General features: G+C 35.3%; 1 long non-coding RNA gene across 1 annotated transcript; it reads left to right on the top strand.

Annotated features, from left to right (window-relative positions):
* The first annotated feature begins 2,225 nt into the window (after nucleotides 1-2,225).
* On the top strand, nucleotides 2,226-5,358 carry LOC126597666 (uncharacterized). Its single transcript, XR_007614295.1, has 4 exons — nucleotides 2,226-2,541; nucleotides 2,644-2,777; nucleotides 3,389-3,749; nucleotides 4,872-5,358. It is a non-coding gene; the product is annotated as an uncharacterized LOC126597666 (long non-coding RNA).
* Nucleotides 5,359-6,077: the final 719 nt, after the last annotated feature.

Here is a 6,077-nt window from a genome sequence, read left to right on the forward strand (position 1 = left end):
ATTTGTTCAAACATCCACACAAATATTGGACCTGTGTTTATATAGAGGATGATTGATGAATGGTTGGTGAAAGTTGAAAGTTTGGTGTTGAACGGTTGGTGAAAGTTGAAAGTTTGGTGTTGAACGGTTGAACGGTTGGTGAAAGTTGAAAGTTTGGAGTTGAACGGTTGATGAAAGATGAACGGTTGGTGAAAGTTGAAAGGTTGGTGAAAGTAGCTTGCCTTGTGAAAAATTTAATGATTTTTCAATATTTATCGGAATTTAATTTTTTTTAGATTAAAATGTTCATAAAATTAATTTACAATAATCTACATATTTTTTAAAAAAAAATTGATTTAAGAAAAAAATTAGCCTAAGTTCATTCTTTAATACCTACGTCGCGCTAAGTCTTTTTTTTTGTCCTTTTACTTTTCTTTTGGTGTTCTTGCATTGCCTTTTTCTTTTATGGTATCCACTTTTGTAAATATTTTAAATTGATGATCGAATTAGTTCATTGTATTCATATAGTTTTAAAGAGGGTAGCTGTAAAAAATCATCAAAATCAGAGTTAAAATAACCGTTAAATCGTGATTTTTCGTTTGTAGTCATCAAAAAGGTTTGTCCCATTACTTGATATATGAATGTTTGTTGTGGTATCCACTTGTGTAAATGTTTTAAATTGATGATCGAATTAGTTCATTATATTCATATAGGGTTAAAGAATGTAGCCGTAAAAAATCATCAAAATCAGAGTTAAAATAACCGTTAAAGCGTGATTTTTCATTTCTAGCCGTCGAAAAGGTTTGTCATGTTACTTGATATCTGAATGTTTGTTTTTTTGTGATTTTTGGCCTATGTGATCTCAAAGTATATATAAATAAGTTTAACGGTTGGATCGTTGAAATTAGTTTCATACAATGCCTATCCCATCAAAACGGTCTATTCCCCAACACTTGACTTTATTAATACTTTCATCAAGTATAACATAAGATTTTGTGGTCTCCACTTGTGTAAATGTTTTAAATTGATGATCGAATTAGTTCATTGTATTCATACGGGTTTAAAGAGTGTAGCTGTAAAACATCATCAAAATCGGAGTTAAAATAACCGTTAAATCGTTATTTTTCGTTTATAGCCGTCGAAAAGGTTTGTACCGTACTTAATCTCTGAAGGTTTGTTTTGTTTCAATTTTTGGCGTATGCGATCTCGAAGCATATACAAACAAGTTTGACGGTTGGATCGTTGAAATTAGTTTCGTAGAATGCGTATCCCATCAAAATGATAGATTCCCTAACATTTAAAGTTTATTTATACTTTCATTAAGTATAACATAAGATTAGTGTAAATATATTAAATTGAAGATCGAATTAGTTCATTGTATTCATATAGGGTCAAGGAGTGTAGTTGTAAAAAATCATCAAAATCGGAGTTAAAATAACCGTTAAATCGTGATTTTTTCGTTTATAACCGTTGAAAAGTTTTGTCTCATTACTTTATCTTTGAAGGGTTTTTTTTGTGATTTTTGGTGTATGCGATCTCGAAGCATATACAAACAAGTTTGACAGTTGGATCATTAAAACTAGTTTCGTACAATGCATATCCCATCAAAACAATAGATTCACTAACACTTGGAGTTTATTTATACTTCCATTAAGTATAACATAAGATTTTGTGGTGTCCACTTGTGTAAATGTTTTAAATGAATGATGAAATTAGTTCATTGTATTCATATAGGGTTAAGGAGTGTAACTGTAAAAAATCATCAAAATCGGAGTTACAATAACCGTTAAATCGTGATTTTTTTCGTTTATAATCATCGAAAATTTTTGTCCCGTTACTTGATCTCTGAAGATTTGTTTTTTGCGATTTTTGGCGTATGCGATCTCAACGCATATACAAACAAGTTTGACGGTTGGATCGTTGAAACTAGTTTCGTACAATGCATATTGCATCAAGTTCAATGGTATATATATTTATTAAGTAGATTTAAATTTATTTATTTTTTACGTATAACACTTAAGAAATTAAATGATATGTATATTTATTAAGTAGCTACCAATTTATTAGTCAGGTTTTTGTTAAAAAAATATATTATTGTGGGTTTTATGTAAAAGAAATTAAATTTGAAAATGAGTAAAATCACATTTTTAATCATTTTTAAAATAAATTAAAAAAAAAAACAAAATACTTTGCGCGACGTCGAATTGTAAACCTACATCGCGCAAGTTTTGATAATTTTGGCGCAAGCGTAAAAAATAAGCGCCAGTTTTGATAATTTTGGACAAACCCCTTCGCTCATCACGCCCTCCTCTTCCCAGACCCCTTAGCTATCTCTCTCTCTCTCTCTCTCGGTCTTTCTCTTCCATAGCCTTCCTCCTCTTCGCTCATCACGCCCTCTGTCTCCCGTAGGCTTCCTCATTTTCGCTCATCACTCTCGAATCCCAAATCTTGAACCCCAAATCGCCCCAATCTCGAACCCCACTGTCGATTGTCTCTCTCTATCTCGTTCTAAACGACGGGCATCCACCACCCCCTTCGTCGTGCTTTTCTCTCTCCTTGAAAGTAAGTCTAATTACAAATTATGGAATTATGAAATTAAAGATTTTGATTGTGATTTGAGATGAATTTTAGAATTTAGGGTTTTAATTTGGGATAAATTACTAGGGCACGGGATGGATTTTAGGGTTTAAAAGATGTTCTCAGGCTCCCAATTCGATGCCACGAACGCCTTCTCTGGTGGAAATTTCATGGCTTCTCAGTCCACTCAATTTGGCGATTCCATTCCCTCTCCGACCAAGGTAACGTTTCCCTTCAATAACTGTGAAAAAATGAAAAAAAGAGAGTATATATTTAATTAATTTTGTGTTTGAATGTTATTTTGCTTGATTTTTGTTAAAATCCGATTTAGGGTTTTAATTTGGGATAAATTACTAGCTGCTAGCCAATAGGGTGGGTTTGGTATTCCGTTTTTCTTTGGCTTCGGTTCGATTTTTTTGGGTTTTCGATTTTTCGAACCTATTACTAGCCAATGTGTATCATCTGTAGTATCACATTATCAGGTTTTTGTTCCGCAGTTTATTTATTTGAACTGAGGTATTGTATTGGTATTAAGCTGTTAAGTTTTGGTATTTATGTAATACGATATCTATTTTGTTCTTTGAACCTCCATTATTTACTGAAGGATTATGCATCTTTTTTTTGCTTTCTTGTTTAGTACATACACTTGCTTATAAGTTGTTTTTTCTTTGTTTTGAATTTATCTCCTCCATGCATCTCTTCTCTCATTGCATTTGCATGGGTGGTGACCTTTAAGTACCTTTTCGTATGCATTTGGTGAGAAAAAGGAAAATTTAAAACTCTCTGTGTTCTTCTTAATAATTTTCTATCTCTTCCTTTTCTATTGTTACAGAGTTCCATGTAGATCTGGCATGTGTACCACACTGTTGCATGTCACATCTTCTCAGCTGATTGCAAATGAAATCCTTCCTGTTACTGCAGTCGAGGCCCTCTTCTACCCCGGAATTGGGTTTTTTTAGTTTATGGGATGGTGTAGGTAGATTCTTGGACTTTGGAATTGGTTTTAGTGAATTGGGTTTTATTTGGTTTTGTGCAGGGATAGCTTGTGCGTGCTTTAGGAGTTGTGGCATCCACATCTCTTATTGGAGTTCCTCTTGGACATAACTCGTCGTTTCTTCAAAGGCCGGCCTTTGCTCCTTAAATGATTAGACAGGCTATTTGGTGTGGGAGCACCAACTCAACAACTGAAGAAGGTATCTAATTATCTCAATTAGTAGCAAACTTTTGCTTCTCAAAGCATTCAATGTTTAGCTCTCTACTCTCTACCCATCAACTGTTGCCACTTGAGAATTCAAAGTATAACATTAGCCGTTGTTTGTCATAATTACAATTGCATTTAGCAGTTTATGCTATTAGTGAAACCAACTGATCTCAGAACTATCATGTGTATATGCATGTACTCAGATTGTCCGATAATGGCATCATAAATCATGAAACATCTGCAACTTTGTGAATAATAGAGATATTGGACTTCGGAATTTAGCAGTTTATGCTATTAGTGAAACCAAATGATCTCAGAACTATCATGTGTATATGCATGTACTCAGATTGTCCGATAATGGCATCATAATTCATGAAACATCAGATTGTCCGATTCCAACCTTTTGTCATGCCTCTTATGTGAAAAGTTAAAAGGTTTTTGGAGGTAGGGGAAGGGTTTGGTGCTTGGGGCATGCTGTTTCAGAAATTGTCATGGTAGTTTGTCTGGAAAGCAATAGAACAATGTTTATAGGTGGAGCTTTTGCACATGAGTTCGCTTCAGTTTTCTCTGAGTTAAGGGATTGGTCTTTTCATGCTATTTTCTTTGACTGGAATGCTATCATCTTTTACTACAACTTTTTTTTTTCTTCCTTTGGAAAAGAAACAATTATTAAAAAAAAAATGCAACCAGTGAACAATAAGTCCATCGGAATCCAGTTACAATAAGGGGGCATTTGGATGAGAGACTTTGAAGTTCCATTGAACCTAGGCTAAAGTAGTTAAGAATGTGCTAAAAAATTATGTGTAAGGGAATTGAAAATGACTAAATGCTAAACATTTGAGAGAAGGTGTCATTTTGAAATTCATTTGTTTAGTCTCTTTGTAGTGCATTGTAGTGTTTGAGTATTTCACTTCTTGTAGTGCTTCTTTAAGAATAAAGTCTGAAGTTCTTCGAGACATTGAAAGTCCCTTGTCTTAACATAGCATAAGTAAATTAACAAAGATCTACAACAGCCACATAAATAAAAGCTATGAAAGTAATATCACCCTATAATTGATTAGTTTCAAATGCAAGAAAGGATTAGTTTCTAATGTTATAATTTTATGGTTCAAAGTGTATAAATGTTGCGGTTGATCACTCGTCGTCGGAGTGTGACCAATTCGCCTCCCGCATTATTAGCATCTACTGCTCCAGGTGCGAGTGCTCCATTGATTGGGGAGCCTACACCCCTTACTGAGGATACTCTTACGACGTCCCAGGTGCCCATCTCATTGACGTCATCAGTGTTGGTTCAGCCACTCAATGCACGGCGGCCTAAAGGGTCAGCTTGCAGTCCAGAGCAAGCAGATGAGGGCCTAGGGCGAGGAGATGAAGGCCTATGCCGGGCACATGAGAGACCTTGTATGAGCTATACAGATGTTTGACCTCCAAATCTCGTTACCAGTACCTGATCTTGCTACACCTTTGACCATTTCACCTTGCCGATGCCCAGCAGCCACTTCACCTAGAAGACTTTCAAATATTATATAATTAATTATTGTTCGGATATCTTGTATGTACATTTTTATATATTATATAATTAAATACTTTTCTTTGGTTAATTAATTATTGTTTAGAATTTAATTACAATATTATTAAAAATTAAAAAAAATAATATTTTTGACCAACCAAAAAAAGGATATATATATATAATCCACTTTGCGCGACGTAGGTTGCGTCGTGTAAAGAGGCTTTGCGCACCTAAGGGACATGCGTCGCGCAAAGACTCTTTGTGCGACGCAAGCTACGTCATGCAAAGTGGATTTGCGCGACGCAGCCTAAGTCGCGCAAAGAGGCTTTGCCCGACGAATGTCCCTGGGTCGCGCAAAGAGGCTCTGCGCGACGTAGCTTCTTCTTCGTCGCACAAAGTCTTCTATCACTGCCTTGCCGCAACGGTTAACGCACGACGAAGGTTCGTTGGGCTAAGTTTTGCGCGACGTTTTTTTGACTTTGCGCGATGAAGGACTTGTGTCGCGCAAAGTGTTTTTTGTACTAGTGGTATGACCGATCCAGAATGAGTACCTCGTGAAAACCTCGTCATGTAGCAGAAACCCAGTGGAAAAAAAATCTCCTATTGTAAGCAAAAAAATACATTAAGGTCAAGCGAATATACTTCTGGATACTTTCCTAGAGTTTGACAAAACTTTCAAATAAGAACTACAAGCATAGTAAATGAGTTGAGAGAGTGTCTCATGGTTTAGAACTATTTGAACTAGTACATGTGCTTCTTCGGGAAGGTACATGTAAATCTTTGTATCATTATCTCCATGGAGAAAAGGTA

The sequence above is a fragment of the Malus sylvestris genome, chromosome 13 (genome assembly GCF_916048215.2).
Source record: "Malus sylvestris chromosome 13, drMalSylv7.2, whole genome shotgun sequence".
In the NCBI taxonomy this organism is placed as follows: Eukaryota; Viridiplantae; Streptophyta; class Magnoliopsida; order Rosales; family Rosaceae; genus Malus; species Malus sylvestris.